Source organism: Cebus imitator, unplaced genomic scaffold (genome assembly GCF_001604975.1).
Source record: "Cebus imitator isolate Cc_AM_T3 unplaced genomic scaffold, Cebus_imitator-1.0 Scaffold344, whole genome shotgun sequence".
In the NCBI taxonomy this organism is placed as follows: domain Eukaryota; kingdom Metazoa; phylum Chordata; class Mammalia; order Primates; family Cebidae; genus Cebus; species Cebus imitator.
The window spans coordinates 1,290,612-1,316,711 of record NW_016107659.1 but is presented as its reverse complement, the minus strand read 5'-3'; the positions used below and the strand labels follow the sequence as shown (position 1 = coordinate 1,316,711).

The 26,100-nt window shown below is 38.8% G+C and overlaps 1 protein-coding gene across 9 annotated transcripts in view; it reads left to right on the top strand.

Moving 5' to 3' along the window:
• Nucleotides 1-26,100, top strand: part of FYB1 (FYN binding protein 1) — a 169,633-nt gene that overhangs the window by 27,312 nt on the left and 116,221 nt on the right. For 2 of the 9 annotated variants that reach the window (XM_017505894.2, XM_037730442.1), the window contains exon 1: nt 23,425-24,159. The exons of 2 other annotated variants lie outside the window; for them this stretch is intronic. The gene's annotated coding sequence lies outside the window, so the exon portion shown is untranslated. Of the gene's footprint in view, nt 1-23,420; nt 24,160-25,549; nt 25,668-26,100 lie in introns of those variants that run through there. 5 more of the 9 variants (XM_037730441.1, XM_037730438.1, XM_037730440.1 and 2 more) reach the window with 5 other exon arrangements.

Here is a 26,100-nt window from a genome sequence, read left to right as displayed (position 1 = left end):
GCTACATGTGGGTAATGGCTACCATGTTGGTCAGTATTGTGCTAAACTGTCAACAATGGTATCTTTGTCCATTCTAGGGGGAATATTTAAGATATTTAGAGTACCCTGTCTGGGAAACATATTTCAACAGTTAACTTAAGGGTCATTTTTTTTTCTTTTCTTTTTTTTCTTTTTCTTTTTTTTTTTTTTTTGAGACAGAGTCTCATTCCCATTGCCCAGGATGGAGTTCAGTGGCATGATCTCAGCTCACTGCAATAAGTACCTCCCTAGTTCAAGTGATTCTCCTGCCTCAGCCTCCTGAATAGCTGGGATTACACGTGTGTACCATCATGCCTGGTCAATTTTTATACTTTTAGTAGAGACAAGGTTTCATTATGTTGGCCAGGTTATTCTCAAACTCCTTACCTTGAGTGATCTGCCTGCCTCTGCCTCCCAAAGTGCTGGGATTACAGGCGTGAGCCACAGCACCAGGCCAATACTTGTTGTTTGTAACTGGCTTATTTCACTTAGCAAAATTCTTAAGTTTTCTCCATGTTATAGCATATGTCAGAATTTCTGCCCTCCAAAGTGCTGGGATTACAGGTGTGAGCCACCATGTCCATTCTAAGAGACACTTTTTCTAAGGAGCCTGTGGTCCAAGTCAAGCCCTGCCCCTTCCCACCTCAAAGATCTGGATATTCTCCATTCGTGCCCTCAGTGTGCCATCACATTACCAGGAAAATTTTTCCACTCTTACCTGTCTCCACCAACCAGGCCCTAAAAGCAGATCCTTGTCTGCATTTGTCTTTGCTTAAAAAGCTTCTAATCCAGTGCCTGGCTCACGTCAGAAGCTTAATTAATATTGGTTATCAGTCAAATAGAGTAATGAATGTTATATTCAAACTTATTTTCAACACGTAAGTCCCTTTTCTTTATTTATAGTTCTTCAGCAAATAAAGTCTGCTGTGGAGTGCTTCCACCTGACCCTCCCCACCCACCCAGAAAGTGGTCAAGAGTAGAGACCCCTTTAAATAGAAGTAACTTTCTTCTTGTTACACCTGAGTAACCAAATATGCTCGCTTGCTAAACTGCTGGAGCAAAGTCCTAAGACCTCAAAAAAGAGAAAACAGATTGTCTGAAAAAAAACAAAACAAAACCAAAACACCAAAGTAAGCCCAAAGCCAAGAGAAGAAGTTATTGTCAATGCATCAGACTTTCAATGTTGATTAGCACAAACTTTTCTAAGAGCACACTATGCTGCTGGCATATGCTAGATTCCCAACAAATGTTTGTAAGTGAAATTTGCTAAAATTAACCCTGGATATGTTTACTTCACCATGTAACATGTTCAAAAACGGTGAAATGTCACAGTTGACATATAAAGAAAAATGGCTATAAATATATGTATACAATAAGAAATGCCTAATATAAATAATGTTTTATAGAAGTTGCACTTGTATTCCTTTATTTGGGGAGATTTTTCTTTTTAAATTATAGTACTTACCATTTTGGGATGTTAATCTGCAGACATGAACCCAGTTTTCAGAACTGTGCCAACACTATGAATTTTTATTCTTCTTAAGTCTAACAACCTTTGAATAAGAACCTAAGGCAATTTGTATATTGGACTCTGTGCATATGAACCAAAGATTTTATCATGTGTCAAATTATATAGGGATAAGCTTTTCATATATACTCTGTATGTTACTATTTAAAATACTATTTGTCATGCAAAGCCAAGAAAATCTTTTAAACATTTCAAAACTTAGTATCTGGAAACGATAATCCATTAGGTAAGAAAATGACCTTCTTTGCGAGTCACCCTTCTGGGAACTATTTAAGTTTTAAGACTTATTTTGCTCGGCTGAAAGGAGAGAAAGAAAAACTATTCAATTGACAAATGATACATAGTTATATATATATATGAACACTTATTTTGTGTGTGTGCCATTATCCTATGTGCTTTACATATATTAGCATAATCATACAAGATAGGTACCATTATCAACATTATTCCCATTTTCAGATGACATAATTGAGGCACAAAGAAGTAACTTACTCAGTCTTACAGTCAGGATGGAGTTAATGTCCAAATCCAGGTAGCCTGGCTCCCAGGCCCACAGTCTAACCCCTGTATTATCCTGCCTTGAGTAGATGATGCTGTTTCCATTCTGCTCCTCACCATGTCTTTGTCACGTGACTCTGTAACACGGACATCTTTTCCTCTCAGTTAACATGGATCTATCACATCTTTTTAACAGACAAATAAGATTCCCTCATCTAGATATACTGCACATTGTCTAACCTGGACTTGTTCCCTACCTGTGGACTTTTCATTTTCACTCTTCCACTACAAAAGTCACTTTCAACTCTCAGAACTATTACATGTGAGACATAAGAGAGGGAACCATGTGAAACCAGTGTGCGGCCAGTATTAACTTGGAGCTCTCATGGCAGGAAATATTTTCACTTTCCCTAGGAAGGAGTTGTGATAGAAGCATAGATCATTTAGGAGGCTGGTAGGGGGAGATTAGCTAATCATGCCAAATTATCATTACGACAGGAACAGAACTGTTGTTTTTAAAATTATAGTACAGCAGACACATAACTTTTATAATTAATTTGGATTCTAGCATTTACAGCTTTAAGAAAATTGTTAAAATATATTGAAAAAAAAATTTGAGGCTACCTAAGAGTTGGCTTTGTTTCAACTGAAAGGGAAAAAATACTGATTTAACAGTTCCTGGAATGAAACCTGTAAAGATTTCTGAGACCAATCAGGGTGACTGAAAACTGTGGAGGGAATATGGCTGAAAGAAAAAGTAATGCAAAATCTTTGGCCTAATAAAATTTCCTTTTTGGCTTTAATCTAAGTTTACAAGAGACTTGTACCTTAAATAACAAATTCTATGAACAAATTTGTATTAAAAGGATGCCCTCCAGCCAAAAAAAAAAAAAAAAAAAAAAAAAAAAAAGAGCTTAAACTGTAGCAGGAAGAATTCAGATAATCCCAAACCATGAGGCTCCTTTCCAGTACACTGCTCTTCAAATCAGGTGGATTTCCCACTAGGAGTGATCAGTATTGTATGCAGCATTGTGCATGGCACCTCTTAGGGTTGTGCAGGGCACAGTCAACCACACCTGTTCTTTTGCCAGTACCGAGCCATCCTTAAAAATGAGGAGAAATAAGGAAATAGGGTAGAGCCCTTGACTCCTGCCCATGTTGGCCACACTCCCCCCAATCCTTTCTACCACTTATTCATCATTCTAGGTTTTGAGGAAGGAGAGGTAAAAGGAAGGGAAAAAGGTGGAGATGCACATACACAGAAAGGTGGGGAATAAGGTGATGTGAATATATATAGTTTTGGAATCAGGGCATAGAATTGAAGCTTATGTCCTTCTCTACATTTTCCATGGACCAGACTAAAAGGTCCTGGACGCCCTGGTATGGTGATGCCCCATTTATTTATTTATTTATTTATTTATTTATTTATTTAACTTTTATTTTAGGTTCAGGACTACAAGGACAGGTTTTTTATATAGGTAAACTGTAATCTCCTGTGATTACGTAGGGGATTAGTGTACAGTTTACTTCATCCCCAAGGTAATCAGCATAGTGCCCAATAAATAGGCATTCTTTTGATCCTCTCCATTCTCTAAGCCTCCACCCTCAAGTAGGCCCTGTTGTTCCCTTCTTTGAGTCCATGTGAACTGAATGTTTAGCTCCCACATAGCAGTATAAACATGCAGTATTTGGTTTTCTGTTTCTGTGTTAGTTCACTTAGGATTATAGCCTCCAGCTCCATCCAAGTTGCTCCAAAGGACATGATCTCATTCTTTTTTATGGCTGCATAGTATTCCATGGTGTATATGCACATTTTCTTTATCCAGTCTATCACTGAAGGGTGTTTAGGTTGATTCCATATCTTTGCTATTGTGAATAGTGCTGCGATAAACATATGCATGCATGAGTCTTTGAGGTAGAATGATTTATATTTCCTTAGATATATACCCAATAATGGAATTGCTGAATCAAATGATACTTCTGTTTTAAGTTCTTTAAGAAATTGCCACACTACTTTCCACATTGGCTGAACTAATTTACATCTCCACCAGCACTGTGTAAATTTTTTTGTCAACCTTGCCAGCATCTGTTATTTTTTGAATTTTTAATGATAGACATTTTGAATGGTGTGAGATGGCATCTCACTGTGGGGTTTTTTTGCATTTCTCTGGCGCTTAGTGATGTTGAGCATTTTCTTCATATATTTGTTGGCTGTGTGAATGACTTCTTTCAAGAAGGACCTGTTCATGTCTTTTGCCCACTTTTTAATGGGGTTGATTTTTGCTTGTTAAGTTGTTTAAATTCCTTGTAGATTCTTGATATTAGACCTTTGTCAGATGCATAGTTTGCAAACATTTTCCCCCATTCTATAGATTGTCCGTGTACCCTGTTGAGATTCTCTTTTGGTGTACGTAAGTTTTTTAGTTTAATTAGGTAGCATTTGTCGATTTTTGGTTTTGTTGCAATTGCTTTTGGCATCTTCATCATGAAATCTTTGCCAGGGCCTATGTCCAGAATTATATTTCTTAGGTTATCTTCCAGGGTGTTTATGGTTTTAGGTTTTACATTTAAGTTTTTAATACATCTTGCCTTAACTTTTATATATGGTATCAGGAAGGGTTCAGCTTCAATCTTATGCATATGGCTAGTCAGTTATCCCATCACCATTTATTGAACATGGGGTCTTTTCCTCATTGTTTGTTTTTGTTGATTCTGCTGAAGATCAGATGGTTATAGGTGTGCAGCTTTACTTCTAGGCTCTCTTTCCCATTACATTGGTTTATGTGTCTGTTTTCATACAGACACAAAGGAAGAAAGTACCCCGCTATTTTGGCTACTGTAGCCTTATAGTACAGTTTGAAGTTGAGTAATGTGATGGCTACAACTTTGTTCTTTATGCTTAAGATTGCTTTGGCTTTTAAGGCTCTTTTTTGGTTCCATGTGAATTTTAAAATAGTTTTTCCTAATTCTGTGAAGCACATCATTTATAGTTTGATAGAAATAGCATTGAACTTGCAAATTTCTTTGGACAGTATGGCCATTTTAATAATACTGATTCTTCCGATCCATGAGCATGGAATGATTTTTCATTTGTTTGTGTCATTTCTGATTTCTCTGAGCAGTGTTTTGTAATTTTCACTATAGAGGTCTTTCACCTCCATGGTTAACTGTAGTCCTGGGTACTCTACTTTTTTTGTGGCCATTGTGAATAGGAATGCGTTCTTGATTTGGCTCTCAGCTTAGATATTGTTGGTATATAGAAATACTACTAATTTTCATATATTGATTTTGTATCCTGAAACTGCTGAAATTGTTTAACAGATCTGGGAGCTTTTGGTCAGGCACTATGGGGTTTTCTAGGTGTATAATCATATCATCTACAAAGAGAGATAGCTTGACTTCCTCTTTTCCTGTTTGGGTGTCTTTTATTTCTTTCTCTTGCCTGATTGCTCTGGCTAGGACTTCCAGCACTATGTTTAATAAGAGTGGTGAGAGTGGAAATCCTTTTCTTGTTCTGGTTCTCAAAAGGAATGCTTCCAGCTTTTGCTCATTGAATATGATACTTCCAGCTTTTGCTCATTGAGTTTGTCATACATGCCTCTTATTATTTTGGAGTATGTTCCTTCAATGCATAGTTTATTGAGGGTTTTTAACATGAAGGGATGCTGAATTTTATTACAAACCTTTTCTGCATCCATTGAGATGAACATGTGCTTTGCTTTTAGTTCTATTTATGCAGTGAATCATATTTATTGATTTGCATATGTTGAGTCAAACTTGGTGATGTCCCCTTTAGAGTAATCAACTTACACTTAAGTCCCCATGAGCAAGTCGGGTGGCCAAAAAGACACACTGACATGTGCAGAAATACCCAGCATGTTCTCACACACACACACGTGTGTCAAGGAGAAGTGGTTTAAAGCCCAGCTGTTGGAGGAAAGAAGTAAACAAACATGAAGCCTCACCCTGATGCCCTCTCGACTTTCCTATAGGCTTAATCATCTTTCGATATATGCTAATCTTTATTTTGGTTTTCTAGATAAGCCCCTAGACAGACTTTGTGCTGATTAGATGCTGGCTGTTGTAGAGATTGCATACAGACGGTTTGAGGGCTTGGGACTCTTTTTTCTCTCTTCCTCCACCCACGGTAATAGTTCCCTGTTTGACTACAGAGACCTCATTGTCCTCACCAACGTTTTTTCTCTCACCACAGCTGCTCTTTATTGTTGTTTCATTGGAACGCAGGTGGATTGGCCCACAAAAGTACTGCAAACAAATTGATCTCACCTTAATTAAATACTTTGATATTTGCCAAGTTGCAACTGGGGATTTTTTTCTCCTAGAGTGAATTCTTTAGGAGAAACCCAAAGGAAGAAAGTAAAAATTCACCTAATAAAATGTAATGCATTTTCTTTCTCCCCCTCAGACTTCCTTAAAACTTATTCTCACAGGAATTTTATGCACATACACAAATACACATACAGAGAAATACATATTAATATATTATAGGATGTATATAACATATATGTACATATACATACACACATGTACATACAGAACTTCTCAATAAATATTGCCTTTTTAAATTGTAAAATACACATAACAAAATTTACCATCTTAACAATTTTTGAAGATACGATTCAGTGGTGTAAAGTACATTCACATGGTTGTGTGCACTTGTTCATCTGTATCTTCTGATTTTGGGGTCAATAAACCATTCTGAATTTTGATTACATCAGCCAATGTATTAGCTATTCCTCCCATACTTGCATGATTTGTAAGTGTCATCGTGCTTCTATATCTTTGTCTAAAGTGAGGGTGAAAATAATTAAAAGAACAGATCTAAAGAGAAAGGAGATTGAGACAGGTTCATATGAATCTATTAATCCACATTCCCTGATGGATGCTTTAGCCTAATGCAATTGACTGATTTCCATTTTTAATGCAGATAATCTCTATCTCTGAGAAACCTCTATTCTTGTTGCAATTTTGTTTTCCCAGACATTTACTTGTATGAATGTTTCATATTCACAGTGACTGAAATATTTAAAAGAAATTTCTCCCAATGAGTTTCCTATCCCATCTATGGCACCATCAGTACCTCCCATCTTGTCTTGAAGTATTGTAGTCATTTTAACTCTTTTTTTCTTTCTTTCCTTATATCCAGTGTGGCACTAAGTACCTTGGCTCAGTGATTATCAGCACTTTTTATATCACAGCCTGTGCAAGGAATGATGATATTTTATCAGTTGGGTAAGCAAAAAAATTCTAGTTGCATATTGAAGGGAACTAGTTACTCCATGTAGGTTAGGACGTTCCCCACAGTCCCCAAGGCCTTAGTGAATCAATCTCAACTCATTTATAATACCTGGACATACAGGCTGTGAAGCTCAAATTTAATTCATTCTTTCTTCAAAATATCTCTCATGCCTTTTTATTTCCATCTATGCACTTAATATCTTCAGCAAGCCTGTCATCTCATGCTTAGATTATTGTAACTGCTCCCAACTGCCTTCCTTGCCTTTTCCCTCAATTTATCTTTTGTGGAGCCTCTGGCTAATCTTCCTAACTACTGTTTTGGGCACAAGCCTACAGTTATTTCCAGTTACCGACGACAGTCAAACCCAAATTCTTTTGTCAGGATTTCAAGGAAAATAGGTTATGTGGGCCCAACTTACTTGTTAAACTTGCTTCCTACTATTTACTTCATCAACCTGTACTCAAGTTAAATTCACTTACTCTGCCTGCCACCACCACCATTACATTTCTTATATTTGTGCAACTTGCAGAAGATCCTGGTGGCAGTAATGGATAGTCACAACTATTTGAGTAGTCTTATAGTCTTAAGTACCTGCTATGTGTTAAGCCTTGTGCCAATCTTCATAGCAACCTTACATTAGCTAATATCTCCTTTTTATAGATGACAACATTGAAACTCAGGTCAAGCAATTTGGCCATGGATAAAAACTGGTTAAGCAACATAGAGCTAAGACTTCAGATCTCAGCCTCCTTATTCAATGTGAGCTCAGCTTCCTCTGAATTTACATTTCTTTCTAGTCTTTTAATTTACCAGTTGATAACTTGCTATCTTGTGATGAACCTTTGATTGTTCCTTGTTTTTCCCTGATTCTCCCACTGTTACGTAGCTGCCTGCATGTTTGTCTTCATCTTTTAAGCTATGATGAAAACATTTGACTGTAAAATCTGTATCCCCTACAATTTTTAGGTGTTGCTATATCTCTAGGGATGTGGCATCTCAATTTCTGATATTTTTCCAAACCATTGTAGTTCCTCTGGCCACATGTGCAACATCACACTATCTGCCAAAAATTGGATCTACATTAATGGCCTATATTTTCTGCATTTGCTTTCACTCCTTTGCCAAAGTTATTGAATACCTTAATTTTCCAATTCATAAGTTATCATATTATCAAAAACTTAATGCCTTCTTTAGTCTATTAAAGTCCAAACATCCAGCAGGTTTTTCAAGACATTCTGGTCTCTTGAAATTAGAGATTTACTCCCATAAACCTTCTAGTGATTATTTTCAAATTTATCTTCAACTTCAAAGCAAAGGAAATAGTGTGTTAATCTTCCCATTAACCCAGGTTTGAACCTTAATAACAATACTTTAATATAAAGTATCTTTTAAAATATTGTGGCACCTAGAATTTATCTAGTATCTGAGAGGTTTAGAAAACTAAAAGATATAATAGAGTCCTGGTCCTGTGCTGTCCAATACGCTAGCCACGAGCCACATGTGGCTGTTTAAATTTTAAATAACTAAAAGTAAATTAAATTAATAGCTTAGTTCATCAATTGCACAGTTCAGGTACTCAAGAGTGAAATGTGGTCACTGGCTACCACATTGAACCACACCAAAATAGAACATCTCTATCACTATAAAATTTCTACTGCACAGTACTGCTTTAGAAGCTTATTAACAGTTTTGTTGAGAAATATAGAAGATGTATGATTTCATTTCTGGCAGCTGATGATATATTAGCTACAAGTTCCTGTATATGTTTAATAGTTGTCAAATGTTAGAGTTTCATTCATCATTTGTTCACTCAGTACAGCACCTAGCACCAAATACATGCTCAAAAAATGCTTAACGTGTGTTTGTACAATAAAAATGGCAGCTCCTATATATCTACTCAGGTGTCTAGCATCATAATACAAAAGAAAGTAACGATTTTATCAACAAGAAGAGAAACAAAGTAGTCTACACTTTATGGATTCTGCTAAATTCATGAAGTTGCTAAATGAAAACCTGTAGCACATTGTTGACACTCCCTCTGTCCCTGCTTGGACAACTGTGGATGACATCTGCATCAAATCAGTCAAGAGTTATTTATTTTTGAAATGTGTGCTGACCCCTTTCTAAGCCCAAAGGGTAAAAATGTCACCTTTGTTCATTTCTCAAGAAAAATATTTTTAAGATCTTGTATTGACCGTGAAAGAGAAAAAGCTGAACTGAATTTCCTTGAGGTATTATCTGCTGTTTTCTCTTCATCTCAAGCTTTCTGACAGTCATCATTTCTTGCTTCCATTGCTAGTTCTAGTGTGAACAGGAAACAATCCCACTACCCTACAAGCTACATTGGCCTCTTTTATTCCAGGGAATTTTAATTGATTATTGAGTTTGTATTTATAAACTGTGTGATTTTTTTAATCATTATACTTTAAGTTCTGGGATACATGCGCAAAACCTGCAGGTTTGTTACATAGGTATACACGTGCCATGGTGGTTTGCTGCACCCATCAACCCGTCATCTAAGTTTTAAGCCCTGTATGCATTAGGTATTTGTCCTAGTGCTATCCCTCCCCTTGCTCCCTACTCCCTCCCTGATAGGCCCCAGTGTGTAATGTTCCCCTCCCTGTGTCCATGTGTTCTCATTGTTCAATTCCCACTTGTGAGTAAGAACATGCAGTGTTTGGTTTTCTGTTCCTGTGGTAGTTTGCTGAGAATGATGGTTTCCAGCTTCCTCTATGACCCTACAAACAACATGAACTCATTCTTTTTCGTGGTTGCATGGTATTCCACAGTGTATATGTGCCATATTTTCTTTATCCAGTCTATCATTGATGGGCATTTGGGTTGGTTCCAAATCTTTGCTATTGTAAATAGTGCTGCAATAAACATACGTGTGCATGTGTCTTTATAGTAGAATGATTTACATTCCTTTGGGTATATATCCAGTAATGGGATTGCTGGGTCAAATAGTATTTCTGGTTCTAGATCCTTGAGGAATCGCCACCCTGTCTTCCATGTCTGTGTGATTTTTAATTGCCTCTTTGTATTTCAAGAACTGAGCTCCTTGATGCAATAGGACCATTTGATTAAATCTATAATCACATTGCCTAGGATATGGGCTCCACAGAAAACAATCATAAATACTTTTATATTTATAAATTAACCAACATTCACAAATGTGTGTCCCTGCCTGGATACAAGCATTTTAAGGATTAGTAATATTTTAATAAAAACACAAATACAATTAAAAAACAAACACAGCCTAGATGAGTGACCTTTTCTCACACTCTTCATGGTTCCATGCAAAATCAGCCTTGCTGACACATGTGCTGTGGTGATGGGGCAGTGACTATGGAACTAAGTGGAAGGTGCTGTTTAAAGACCTAGAAAAGAGCCAGATATCATGCATATGGAGTTCACAGTTAGTTTACTTAAAGAGTTAGCCACAGATAACAGTAAACCCCATCTAAGCTAGACAAAGGCCAGAGCAATGGTTCTCAAAATGTCATCCAAAGAAGCCTGGGAATCACCAAGTCCCTTTCAGGCAATCCACAATGTCAAAACCACCTACGCAATAATACTACTGTTTACTTGTCGTTTGCGTTGTCACTTTCTCATGAGTTCTTAGTGGAATTTTCTAGACACTACCTAATTATCTGAAAAGGCTATTAAGATATTCTTCCCTTTTCCAACTACATATCTGCATGAGACCCTATCTTTATATATTTCAATCAAAACGATATGCCATAACAGAGTGAATGCAGAGCACACATCAGGATACAGCTGTTTTCTATTATGCCAGATATTAAAGACATTTGCAAAAATGTGAAACAATTCCATGCCTCTCACTAAAAGTTTTGTTTTAGAAAATATATTTTTCATAAAAGTTTTATGTTAATATGTACTGATTTATTGTTATTTTAAATGTACTAATAAGTAAATTAAAGTTTTCTCAGTTATAGCCAATGTTAACAAAAGCACTTTGGGATTTGCCAATGATTTTTAAGCATTCAGTGGTCTTGAAGCCAAAGAGTTAAGAACCACTGCTCTAGAAGATGGTGAATACAAATATAAAACAACTGGACTCCTAAGCAATGATCAACTGAAGAAAGAATAAAGCAAATAGAACCCTGTTTCTAAGCTGGCCAGGAGACTGTGCTAAGGATGCTCACGATGGTTCTTCATGCAGTCAGCTAATTACTCGCAGCTTTTTGGAGGCTACGTTAAGTCTTACTTCCTTCTCATAAACCAAACCATTTATTTGCCCAGCCAAATATTTGCTAGCTCTTTCTAGTTGCATAAAAATGTTTAAAAATAAAAATGTTTATGCTAAAATGTCACACTTACAATGGCTTTAAATGAGGATTTAATTTCAATTTGAGAGGATAGTGGCGTCTGTTGGTAGACTGAATACCATTTCTGAGACCTGCTGCACATCTGTGGGTTATTGTAAAGAGAATGGCTAGACTGGCGCCCAGAGCCGCCCTGACTCATCTTCCTGGTGGCTTATTCATTTCTTTAGTTTCATGTGTCTTATATTTTTAGGCAATATGGGCTACTGATGCCAGAAAAGTTTATTTGAAATCTTCTTTTGTTGTACAAGCATGAAGTGTTCATTTTGATCAAAGCTGACTACCAAAGGAGATTGGTATGCATGTGTGAATGTGTATGTGTGCGTGCATGCTCTGAAAATAATATCTCTCTGTCTTGCTCTTTCAGTCACTCTTATCTTCGGCTCAGAGAAAGTTCATCATTGTTCATTGTTCTACACTGACCTATTTCTCAAGAGCTCAGAGCTAAGATACACAGTTTGATGATATACTATTCTTCCGCATCCCTGCAGCTTCTCTTCTGTCTTAAACATGCTTGCAGTCACTTTTTTTTTAAGTCCCATCACTATGTAAAAATGTATTATTACTTCAGTGAGTCAGCCTTACCTAGACACCACTTCAAAGGCATTATCCACAAGGCTGATGTTGGCACTGCAGTCTAATGTCCAAAACCCAAGTGGACAGGGTGCAGCTGAGAATTGCTGACTCAATGGGAAGTTAAACTTCTCTATCTCAGTTCTCCCCTCTGAGAAAGAGAAATAGCTCTCTGTACCTCTGTTCACCTCCTGGCCACATAAAATTTTGAGAAATAATTAGCATATGAGCACCTCTTTTTTAGCACTCTTTCTGCCATTGCTTACACTAATCTTCTGGTCTGTCAGCCCACAAAATCCTACCCATTCTTCAAGTAGCATTTCAGGAGCACTCCAATGTGTAATAATTTCTCATGACTGGGCTATTTATTTGATGCTTTAAATTACTACCCTGTAGTCATCATTGTAGTAGGAATTTTCCAGAAATATATCACGTGTTTTTCCAAATAGCCTCGGGTTTCTTGAGAGATATTTTTCTTATTCAACTTTGACCACAGTACCTAACAGAAAATTTTTTAACCCAAAAGGTACTCGGTACATTTCGGGAGAAGAGATTAGCTAACCATTTATTTTGTGCTTGCCATGTGCCAAGCACTGTGCCAGGTGCTTTTGAATATGTTCACTAATTTACTTCATGGACTTGAGGCAGAAAATGGGGACATGACTTGTCCAAAGTAACATAGAAATCCCAGGACAACAGCAGCTGAAGCTGGTGGCTTGAGCTCTTTCGCTCTGAGCTAAGTACTTTTTCCTATTCCATGAGACTGCCTCCCTGAATAAATACGTCTTGATTAATAGTTCTTTCTCCTCATTATCTTTATTTCTTCCTCCTTGTTCTAATCAATATTAATATTATGATATAACACTTTAGTATAGTTTCCTTTTCAAATGAAAAGATGTTTGCACAAGATTATGCTCCATTTTTGTTATGGTTGGCCTGGGACCATCAGCCATTCCATTCATTCTACTAATATTATATGGAGATGTATGTGTGTGTATATGTGTGTGACATGTGTTTATACATGTATAAACACACACATACATGTGTATGTGTGCATACATATACATACACATACATCTACATATATGTTAGTATACACACATATACTGTACAAATATTAGTATACACACACACACATGTGCTGTACAAATTACCATAAATTTAGTGGGTGGCTTAAAGCAACACAGTTTATTATCTAATAGGTCTGGAGGTCAGAAGTCTGAAATGAGTCTCTGAGGTGTGAGAAGAGCTGTGCTTCCTCTGGAAGTTCAGGGGGAGGCTCCGTTTCTTTGCCTCTCCAGCTTCCAGAGGCTGCCTGCATTCCTCGGCTCATGGCCTTATTCCATCTTGAAAGCCAACAACAGTTGATCAAGTCTTTCTCAGCTGCATCACTCTGACACTGGCCCTCCTGCCGTCTCCTTCCACGTATAACAACCCTATGGTTACTTGGGTCCTCCCAAAATAATCCAGAGTAATCTTCTCATTTTAAGATTCTTAATTGCTTTCCTGCAAATTCCCCTTTGCCATATAAGCTAGCATATTTGCAGTTCCTGGGATAGGGAGGTGGACATCTTTTGGGAGGTGGGACATTATTTTGCCTACCTCACATTAGGATGAGTTTAGTTATGTTGGAAGCAGTATAAAGTATTTCAGAGATTCCCACTCTTGATTGCCAATTTGAATCATCTGTGAGCTCTGAAGAATACAGATGCCCAGGAACCTCACCCAAGTACTTTGATTTAATTGAACCACACGGGCCTGGCCATCAGAATTTGGTAAAATTACCCCTCTGGGTTATTCTATTGTGAAGCCTTGTGAAGCCAGCTTTTAGAATCACTGGGTGTATTTAACAAATTGGATCTGGGCCATTATACAGACTTAAGTTTCAGGACCTCTTCTGCCTTTTAGGCAACTAACTTGATCTCTCTAAACTTGAGTGCCCTTCTCTATAAAATGGGCATAATGATCACCTTGGCAATATTATGAGGATTAAACTAGACAATCTATATAAATTCTGCACGCTTTGCCTGGAATATGTTAATCCCACAATAAAGGTAGCTATCAATTATTATGTAACCCTCATACAGCAGGTCAGATCATATCCCTAAGTTAAGGCAGACATACATGTCAAAAGTGAATATCAAAGGATGTACCCCAACCCACCCACCTTGGTCAGACTTAAAGTTTAGAGTTTCAACTAACTCCACAAATGGTTACAGTTCACTTGAGTTACTAGTTTCCACTGTCATTTTATTCAAGTCTGGACAATGGCTGATTTCTCCTCAGGTTTTCTTCTTTTATAGTCACTCTGTTCACACTGCAGAGAATGAGTGTATATAACAAATTAGCTTAGCATTTTGTGCAAGCAGCTTCTCTGCATTTCTCCACCTGGGTAACGGCGGACATCAGTCCCATCCCAACAAGCTCAAAAGCCTACCGTGTTTTACATGGATCCCTTAGTAAGGGATGTCAGGCAGGCCGCTGTCTTCTGCAAGACTCACCCACTGTTCCCTGGGTCCTGAGTCCCAGGCTCCTTGCTCCTTCTGATAGCCCCAGTTCCATTCTGGCCAATAAGTCAGGACATTCAATCAGGACAGACACCAGTCATAGGATCGCAGATATACTCTTCACATAGAGAGAGGAGGTCGTCTGCTACCATACAACAAGCCTTGTTACTATCTCATTTTACTTCCACGTATTGCGAAAAATCATAGTGGACAAAAGAACCATCCTAATTTTATAGTGAGAGAAAGCTGTATTTAGGTAAAAATCCCAAAGGGGCCATCAACTGTAACCTTCTAATTGTGTTTTAAAATTTACTAGCTTCCAGAAACAAAACAGAGGAAAGATTACATCATAAGTCAGAGATCTTGCTTTATTAGCTTTCACAGTAAGAAAAAAAAAGGAATGGAAGTTTATATATAAGAAAGATCTTGTACTTTTTTGGCTTGATTTTCTTTTGCTAACCTCTTTCTTTAACCACTGGGGAATTATGGGGAAATATAGTATTAAAAAATGTTAGCCTTGGTGATTTAAAATTAAAATCTGTGGGCCAGGCACAGTGGCGTGTGAGCCACTGCATGTAAGCCGCTGCGCCTGGCCCACAGATTTTAATTTTAAATCACCCCCCACTTTGGGAGGCTGAGCGGGCAGATCACAAGGTCAGGAGGTTGAGACCAGCCTGGCCAATATGGTGAAATCCTGGCTCTACTAATAAATTAACTGGGCATGGTGGCAGGCACCTGTAGTCCCAGCTACTCAGGAGGCTGAGGCAGGAGAATCACTTGAACCCGGGAGGCAGAGGTTGCAGTGAGCCGAGATTGCACCATTGCAGTCTAGCCTGGGTAACAAGAGCGAAATTCCATCACAATAAATAAATAAATAAATAAATAATAAAATCTGTGATTCCTAATATTCAACAGTATTCAAGAAAACTGGAGGCTTATGGTTTTACTTCTACTTCCTTCAGTTCTGGAAAGAAACTGACAGCACATTACTGCAGGTGACAACTTTTCCAAAGTCAGTTTGCCCATGGCACAAAATATCTGTAGCTATCTTTGTCCCCTGAGGGGTAGACACGTTTTGATTTGTTTGTTTTGAGAAATTTTACAAATAGAGAAAACAGAATATATAAGAAACAACGTATTCATCACTAAGAATTGGCCAAGATTTTGTCATCTTTGCTTTAAGTCTTTTTAATATGAAAAGAATAAACAATATATATCAAGTTGAAATTCAGTCATCATTCTTCCTCAGGCCTATTTCTCACCACTGCTTCCCAAAGACAGTCTCTGTCATGATTTCATTGTGTTTCCTTTGAGGTTACTTCTTTATCTACCAACCAAATGTAGTTCTATTCATCCTGATTTGTATGGCCAGGTCCCCACATGCCAGAAAGTGAAAATAATACTATTGCTCTGGTTAAAAGTTATCCTTTGCCTCTGAGTCTTTCACCTCTTATTCCAATCTGATGATTGATCTTAGAGAGATGCACTGGGCTTTATATGTGTGTCAAGAATGGAAACAGCTCATATTGGTTTTTCCAAGCCTTCTGTTCCCTAGTTCCCAGTTAGCTCTCTCAAAGCGAAAGATCTTCCCAAGTGAAAAACATTTTAGGTCAATCTGATGGGATTCAAGAGAAATAATTCTATAAAGAGAACCAGGGGGAGAATTTCAAAGGCTCATGACTCGATGAGGCCTGATGAAGGAAAGCCTTATACGTGCTATTAAGGAGTTCAGTTTTTTCTATCATGGATTTCAAATCAAATGCCTGTTGGAGTCAGGCAGGTGACCTCAGTGAGGGAAGCCATTATAGCAAACTACGGAGGCTTTTCAGAGCTCCAGTAATTTGTTGCATCAGAGAATCAGACTTTTCTTGAAAAGCTAGAAGTCTATAAGGTTACATGAAATCACTCTAGTGTTTCCATTTTTTTCATTTTTAAAAATTAAAATCTAAAGGAAAGCTTAAACAATAATACATCACATATCTACAACCCCTTCACCGAAATTTACCCAAATTGTTAATGTTTTGCCACACTGTATGTGTGTATAAATTATTTCCTAAGTCATCTGAATATAAGTTGTGCAAATGACAATTCATTCTTATATATCTTAGCACCTCCTATGAATAAGGACATTCTCTAGTTTAACCATAATACTATTGTCATCCCCTATGAAAACTAATAATCTTATACCATCTAATTTCCCATACTGAAATTTCTCCAGTTGTGCCAAAATTATATTATCAACTTTTTTTGTTCAAACCAGAATCCAACCAAGAGTTATGTATTACACTTGATTTTTACATCTCTTTGGTATCTTTTAATTTAGACAAATTTCTCCATCAATTTACATTTTCCCAAACTACTTTTAATTGATTTATATGAATGTATGTGCATGTGTGTATGAACTTATATCAATGTATATGTGTATGTACACACAGAGATGGAACAAAACAGGTGTGAAGACCAGTTTTAGGCTGTGAGTTGTATTATCTGCACCCAGATAGAGTCTATCAAAAGTTCCACAGACAAAAGTGTAGTCAATATAGCTTTTGCCTCAGTACATATTAGTATGTTTTCTTACCAGGCATGGGAAGATAAGAGATAAAGAATCCCTTCTTTCATTGACATTTATTGAGGCCCTGAGCACCTGATGCTGTACTAAACTCTAAGAATGACAGATGAAAGTCACTTGGAGGAGGAACCAGTTACAAATGCAGTTTACTAGTTGCCACCCTAAAGCTACAAAATCTGGAATCTGCACTTTAAGAGTCTCCTATGGTTATTCTTATGAACACTAAAGTTTGAGAACTACTATTCTAAAGACACACAGGAAAATTAAGAAGTGAACTCTACCGCTGACAAGATCTAGTACAACCAAGACTTAAAATGCTATCATACGATGCAATACATACTTTGAGAGGGTCAGAGGAGGCTTTGGTGGTGGAGGTGAAATTCGAGCTGGGTTTGAAAAAGCGTGGATTAGCAAAGGGTAAGACGATGGGGAAGAAGACATGCAGTAAGAGAAGCAGAAGCAATGACACAGGCGAATAAAGAGGTGGTAAGGTCTGATGAAGGAAACCCTTGTATGTACTCTTTTTTTTTTTTTTTTTTTGAGACAGAGTCTCGCTCTGTCGCCAGGCACAAGGCTGGAGTGCAGTGGCGCAAGCTCTGCTCACTGCAACCTCTGCCTCCCGGGTTCAAGCAATTCTCCTGCCTCCCGAGCAGCCGGGACTGCAGACGCACACCACCACACCCAGCCAATTTTGTATATTTTAGTAGAGACGGGGTTTCACTATGTTGGCCAGGATTGTCTTGATCTCTTGACCTCGTGATCTACCCGCCTCGGCCTCCCAAAGTGGTATGTACTCTTAAAGAGTTGATTTTTTTTTCCTAAAAGTTTGGAGAGCTAGTGAAAGGCTTAAGCGAACATCGTCCGGTTGATCACAGGAAGATCATGTTGACAGTGCTGCAAAGAAAGGATTAGAAGCAGAACAATTCCATAAGAAGCCATTGCAGTTAAAGAGGCAGGAAGTGATGAAGGTAGTGCACTGAGACAGGAGGGAAAAGCCTGGCTTCAAACAACACTTGGGAGACAGGAGCAACAGGACATGCGGATTAGACATGAGCGTGCGAGTCAGAGAAAGGAGTCTAAAGCTGATCCTCGGCTCACATTTCAGTCTTGTGTAGATGGTGCCTGCTGAACATTCATTATACATAAGGGACATTTCCACCTGAATGTCCAACAGGTGACATCTACACAATACTGAAATGTGGCTACAGAAGGTGGCTACATAATGGACATTTCCACCTGAATGTCTAAGAGGCAGGAAAGCAATAAAGAGAGACTCAGAAATGTGCACCAGGGACCCATGAGAGGCCTGCAGCTGGGACAAAATGCTGTGATGAAACAAGCCTTGGATCAGACTGTGGGCTTGGTACACACTTGCATGCTGAACAAAGGAACTTGTTAACGCTATTAAAAAAGTGGAACCAACCAGTGGTGAGCACTGTAGTTTTGTTGAAAGATCCCTGTATGCTTTGCCTACTTCTAGTGCCGTGATTTTCTCCGCCCACTCTTTTTATCAGTTGCCTCCAAAATAAAGTGAATATCTCAGGAGGAGGGTTCAAGACACAGCTCATTGGGCATGAAGAGAAATTGTTAGAAATCCTATATTTTAAAAATCTCTTTTATTTTCTATTTTTGTTTGTATTTTATAATGGTTAAGTATATTCATAATGTAATACATGTGTTTGGGCACTGAGTGATTTCTGACAACAATGAGCTCACTAGAGGAATACACACCTTTAATGAACTGTGATCAAGATGTGATTGGCTTAAAGACAGAGCTCTTGACAACCCAGCATATATTGGCAGGGCAACCACAAGCTTCCAAAAGGCGTGGACTCATAGGAGCTTCATCTGCTGCTCATTAGTCTGGAGCAGTGGCGAAGCCTGGGAAGCCACTCCCTTGGTGAGCAAGCAGAAGGTGGCAGCCCTTTCCCATCCACCTTCACAGGACACCCAATCCCTGTAGTAAGGGAAACCCTCAGGACTGTGCTAAAGGCTGGTTGGAGGACAAATCATTTCACTTTAAAACCTAGTCATGATTTGTTTTCTGAGTAAGTCACTGGAGGATTTTTTTTTTTTTTTTGACGGTGTCTGGCTCTGTCGCCAGGCTAGAGTGCAGTGGTGCAATCTCTGCTCACTGCAACCTCCGCCTCCCGGGTTCAAGCAATTCTCTTGCCTCAGCATCCCGAGTAGCTAGAACTACAGGCGCATGCCACCACGCCCAGTTAATTTTTGTATTTTTAGTAGAGATGGGGTTTCACCATGTTGGCAAGGATGGTCTCGATTTCTCGACCTCATGATCCGCCTGCCTCAGACTCCCAAAGTGCTGGGATTACAGGCGTAAGCCACAGCGCCTGGCCCACTGGAGGCTTTTAACTGGCACAGCAGAGCTGGTTTGGCCACCAGAACCAGATCATCACCTTTCCTTGAAGGTTGGCTGGAATGGCCATTGGCACCGTGCTATTTACTTCTTTGAGAATATTAACCCTATCATTTTTTTAATTGTGGGAAATATAATTGCTAATAAATACAACGATAATTAAATAATAATTAAATAATACAATATTTAATTTAGAGGACAGAGAAGCAAGCATATTGACAAGTGATAGGCATGAACAGGCTGACACCTCAAAGTCGTCATTATACTGAGCAGTCTGCACAGGGTAGGGTTTCTCAACCTGGAGAAGAGGGGAGTGTGGGATGCGACAGGGACAGTAGGAAATTTGGGCTGGGTTATAAGACAGAAATTCTGATATCAGAAATGGATATTTGATATTTGGAGTAGTGAGTTGAGAATAAGCTGACCTTCTCCATCTCTACTACACCCCCCTGCAACTCTAGCTCTCTTACCTAGGGCTTTATTTCCTTGTGTTGCACAATAGAGCTGCACAGGATAGGGAAATGGCAGCCTAGTTTTCATGTCCACAAAGAATGAGCTATTCATTGAGACATTCATCATTTGCTTAGAATTACTTTTGCATGGGGCGGTGGAAGCGCTAAACATTTAATAAAATATCCAGAAACACTGTGGTGTTAGCTAGGATTCTGTAGCAGATGTAAAACCAAAAACTTTATTTAAGAAGCCTTTGAATGATTTTTTTTAATTTAATTACTCAGGTTTCCCTGTAATTTATGAAGGCCTTTAGTGAATAGCCACAAAAATAATGAAAACTTCATATTCAAATAATAACTTAATATTACATTATTGGTTTCCTTTAGAAACATAATACAAGTGATTCTTTCCAACTTCATCTTCTGTTAACACCATCTCAAGAATAATTATATGTAAAGGAAAATATGCTCCTCATATTTTTATATTTTCCTCTAAATGAAAGGGGAAAATACTAGTACATACTATACAGTGTCTTAAATGTCTTACATTAATTTGCCGGTTCAGAAAATTGGTTGCATGAGCCAAAGCATGCATGAAACAGGTTTGCATTGAAAGCAATGCTTTTGCTTTTTAAAATTTTTTATTTTTAAATTAAATTAAATTAAATTTTAAATTCCAGGGAACATGTGCAGGATGTGCAGGTTTGTTACATAGGTAACCATGTGCCATGGTGGTTTGCTGCCCTTACCAACACATCACCTGGGTCCTCAGCCCGGCATGCATTAGCTAGGTTTCCTGATGCTATCCTTCCAACTGTCCCCCTCAGACAGGCCCCAGTGGGTGTTGTGCCCCTCCCTCTTTTATTGATTATAAAACACATAACACAGAGTGACATTGGGAGAATAAACTATAATTATCAGCATCATCATCTTGCTGTAATCAAATAGTATTATTGCACAAATTTTCCTTTGTGAGTAAAGATTTTATTAAAATAGAAAAATGAGTATTTATTATTATGTATTAAGAAATGCTCAAAATAAGATAAATTTGAGCAAATATCTATACTTCCACTTATTTCGGAAACATACCATCATGTTACTAAACTCACCATATGGCATTTTAGTTGTTTTTATTAAATCTTCAAAACTTTTCAGACACTAAGCATACATACTATTCACATCAATTGAAACTTCCAATTTTTTAAAACTTTCTAAATGTGTACATTTCTTTTCTGCTTTTTTGGAAAATGAACTTTTATAAATGTATATACTTTTAGTATACACAGGCTGAGAGATATAAACTGCTAGGCTCACGTTTCCTTTCCTAGGACACATGCATTGAAAAAACAGCAGCAGCCCCACAAAGCAGAAAGCTGCCCTTGGCCTCTAATAAATTAATTTATTCAATGCTTATAAAGTGCCTTCTGTGTGCCAGGCAATGTACTAGAAGCTAGAAATCCAGGACAAATAAGTCACAGTTACTACTAACCCTTAAGGAACTCATGCTCTAGTGAGAAAAACAGACATGTCTCCAACAATTTAAAGAGAATACAAGAGGCCAGAGCTTGGAAGCCCTTACCCAGTCTTGTGGGAGAAAGTTCAAAAGGAGATAATATCTACACTGGGCTTTGGAGCATGAGCAGGGGTTAGCCAGGTGAAAAAGGAGAGGTGGGCAGTACATTCCACGAAGGCAGGGCATGCGGATTGCTTTGGGTAGATTGTTTTGTTTTGTTTTGGCCATCTGAGAGAGGTTGGCCGAGGGGAGAAGGAAAAAAAGTAATCCCAAATTCCAATTAGGCTTCCTTCGTGGCCCAAAATCGACTGTCCCATGTTAGGTAAGGTCTTCCTCATATCTTCTGCCGCGACAAAGTAGGACTTGCATATTCCTGGGTATTTCCAGAGACCTTTATTCATACTTGGAGCTTAACACTCATCACAGCATGTCATGGTTGGTTATGCAGTGTCTATCCCTACAGTGGTTATAATACTGTTTGGTTGCAGCAAAAGAGACGCAACGTAACACTGATTTTTAAAAGTTAAATGTCTTTCCTCCTGTTCCCTTATTTAGAACCATCTAGCAAAATCCAGCAATGATGGGGTTGTCTCTTCTGCCGGGGGCCAGGTCCTTCTATTTTCTAACTCTGACTCTTCCTAGAGTGTTACCTCAGTCATCATGGACCAGAAGAGCTCAGGCCCCCGCAGCATCCCAGCCAGCAGGGAGGGGAAAGCATGATAGGTCCCTCCTCTAGGGCACCACCAAGAAGCTACATAGACCCCATCTCCATAGATCCCATTGACTAAAACTTAACCATATGGCCAAATCTAACAGCAAGAGGGACTAGAAAATGTCTTTTCCTGTGTAGCTGTGGGCCAGGTAAAAAGCCAGAGATCTCTTAGGATAGAATAAGCGTCTTAAACTTTTGGCAAACTTTTTCTGCAGAGGACTAGATAGTAAATATTTCAGGTCGTATACAGTCTCAGCCACATCGTCATCATTGTTATCGTCATTGTCTTCCTTAGCTTCTTCTCCCTTTTCTTACAATTCTTAAAAAATGTAAACTCTTAGCTTGAGGTCTGTACAAGATATGCCACAGGCCAGATTTGGCACGTGGGCCATAGTTTGCTGACCCCACTACTCTGTAAGAAGGGAAAATCATACCAGGAGAAAAGTGACCATCTCTGGCATAACGTTTGTAAGATCATAAGCCACTAAGAGGAAAATCCTTGTCTTCTCCGTTTTGCTAGTCTTGGCAAGTGCTTGACCCACACAGAGTTTGATGTTTATGAATGAATGAGTAGAAGGAAGGTAGGGGAGGTTAATTTCACAACCACAATTTGTTAAAATCTCATTTAGTCCCAATGGTAGCCTCTGTTTTGAGGGTTTTCTTTCCTTTTCCTTTTCCTTTTCCTTTTCTTTCTTTTCTTTTCTTTTTCTTTTTCTGTCTTTCTTTTCCCCCTCCCTTCCTCCCTCACTCCCTCTCTCTCTCTCTTTCTTCCTTCCTTTCTTTCTTTTTCTTTCTTCCCTCCCTCCCTCCCTTCCTTCCTTCCTTTTGTTTCCTTGAAACAGGATCTTGCTCTGTTAACTTATGCTGGGGTACAATGGTGGTGCAATCACAGCTCACTCGAGCCTTGCATTCCTGTGCTCAAGCAATCCTCCCACCTCAGCCTCCCAAGTGTCTGAGGCTACAGGCATGCACAATCACACTTGGCTGATTTTTGTATTTTTGTAGAGGCAGGGTCTCACCATGCTGTCAAGGCTGGTCTCAAACTCCTGGTATCAAGCAATCCTCCCGCCTCACCTTTCCAGAGTACTGAGATTACAGGCATAACCTACTATGCTCAGCCCCAATGAAAGTCTTTTAACATGGATTATCATGTAAATACTCCATTTCTTCCAGCTAAAGAATATTCTAACAGAGAGCTGACAGAGTGAGTCTAGTGAACTTTCCAGCACATGTGTGACCACCCTTCAACTAACATGGTCAGGCACCCCACTTTACCTCCTGAGCTCAATTGCAGTTAGATTCCAAATATTCCAGATGTTCCAGTGGACCCTTCTAATTGTAAGCATCGCACCTTGGCCTCACTGCAGGTGACACCCCTGGGTGTGTGGGAAGATTATGGGACCAAAGAACTTACAGCTTCTTCCTCTTGAGTAAACATTGTGGCAGGCAGGAGAACCTTGTTTTGGTTTTACTCTTTTAAATATCACATGCTTGGTGGGAATGTCAGCAGAAGTATCCAGGCTGAACAGACAGTTTTAAGTTCCCCTTTCCCCTCCTTCTTACTCAATATCCTGAGGACATAATAGAAATTTTCTTGTCTAAGTTCTGCTGGTTGGGGGAGGGAGGTGTGGCTCACTGAACCACTGCTCTGGACAAACCCCTGCCAGGCATCAGAAAGCACTGCAGTTCTTAAGTTCCACATGCAGAGCAGGTGCAACAGCCAAAAGTGAGTGGGGTCCCGGCGCTGGCCCAGGAACATCTACTAAAGCAGGCCATCCTCCCGCCTTGTTCTGCAGGAGTCAGGTAACAGCTATACTAAATGTGTAAATTCTTCTTTCAAATAAATGTATAAATTTTTATAGAAGGAAAAAAGCACCACTTCCAGATTCTGACAGCACAGGCTGTGCTAGTTGAATAACTGAAGGAAATGCATGTTCTGTTGGAAAACAGCAAAAGAAATGAACATGAGACACTAAAACTCAGCCTCATTGTAGCCAAGAGGATGATAAGCAGATAAAAATGTAGCGGGGAATGTGTCTTGTCGCTTGCTCTTTCGTAACTGGAAAAGGCCTCTCGTGTGTTCTTGTTGCAACCTCTGGTGCCACCAGTGTTAAATAATGTTTTGCAATGAAACCAGAAACAAGGTTCTATTGCCAGCAGAGCTGGGCACAGATGATTTATTTCATCCTGATTCCTGACAAACATGTGTCCATCCTTTTGATGAGAAAGAGTAACTTTCAATTGCCTCCAAACCTTAAGATCTGGCAAGGGGCGAGGATTCATGTGAGATTTCTATACACTAAAGAAAGGGACTATACCGCCGTCAATTATATATTCTCAGAAGGAATACTGGCAAACTGAATAAATGATGACAAACAGCTGCAGATCAGCCAAGGAGGCCTTTCAAAGCAACGAGTAACTCCAAATTTTCATCAGAGCCTTTGACCCTCTTGTATACATTGCTGATTCTTCTGAAAAATTCACAAGGCCTTTTCCCTTCCTTTTAACTAGATTTTCAGTGAAGCAATTAAAAGGAAATGGACCTCTGACTCTACCTTCTATTAGCTGTGTGACTTTGGGAGAGCCACTTAACCTCTCTGTGTCTCAGTTTTCTCATCTGAAAATGGGGATAATAATATAACTTATCTCATGGAGTTGTTGAGGGGATAAAACTATATACACTTTTTGAATACTAATATAAAATAATAGATTATTAATATTCACCATTTTCAATATTTTGGCATTAAATACAAATAATTCTGTGTGGAAAACATGGTTTTATCACCAGAAGAGCGAAGTTGTGGCTGTGCTTTTCTGCCCATGCTATGAAAATGCCAGAGGAGGTTTTAGGTAGAGCAAAATATTCCCACACATGGTGAGACACACTCACTTCAAATAGTCCAATGCCTTAAGAAATTAATCATAAATGATAGGTGAGGAGGAGGAGGATAAGGTTGCTCTTTCCAATAAAACCACATGTTTTATGATGTGCCATTAAAGGTGATCATGGATATCAAAGGAGTTATGGTGCATGTGAGGCACACCATGAAAAAGTTGGCCATCTGTTTCAAAAAGGAAAGGCTAAAAAGGATTTCATTTCCCTTGAGAAATTATTCTAAAGATTGGAATCTACACTGCCTGATTATCGTGTCCATCATTTGCTTACTACCATTGGGTTTCAAATTTCCCCCAGCTTCTGCTGGAGTCCAGAGGCTCAGAAGCTGTCGCAGCTGATTTCTGGGGCAATGCTGCATCTTGGAAGTTACGGCTGCTTCATAGAGCAATCACACTGACATCTAGTGGTCCAAAAAGTAAGTGCAGACGGTGGCTTTAAAGCTTTTACCAGCCTCGAAGTGCTTTAAAAATCACATTTTCCACCATTTATATANGAGAGAGATCAGGGATGTAGAAATGGTATTTCTTTTTTCTGAGGTGTTACTAGAGGCTGCCTCTAAGGGAACATTTCTAAGAACAAGAGTGAACCATGGCTCGCTGGCAGGTTTAGGCTGTGATTCCAGAGGTTGAGGTTAAGACATGCTCCAGAATCAAGATCCTGAGCTTGAAGGTGGCCTCTGCCATGCACCAGCTGGGCAAGCTCCTAAATGGTTCCATGACTCCGTTTCTTTATCTGTCAAATGCGTATAACAGCAACGTCTCCGTAGATCTGTTATGAAGTGATGACAGCATCATCACCTAACAAAGCACCTGGCACGGAAGGCAATCTGGGTTACCCTCTGTTCTTGT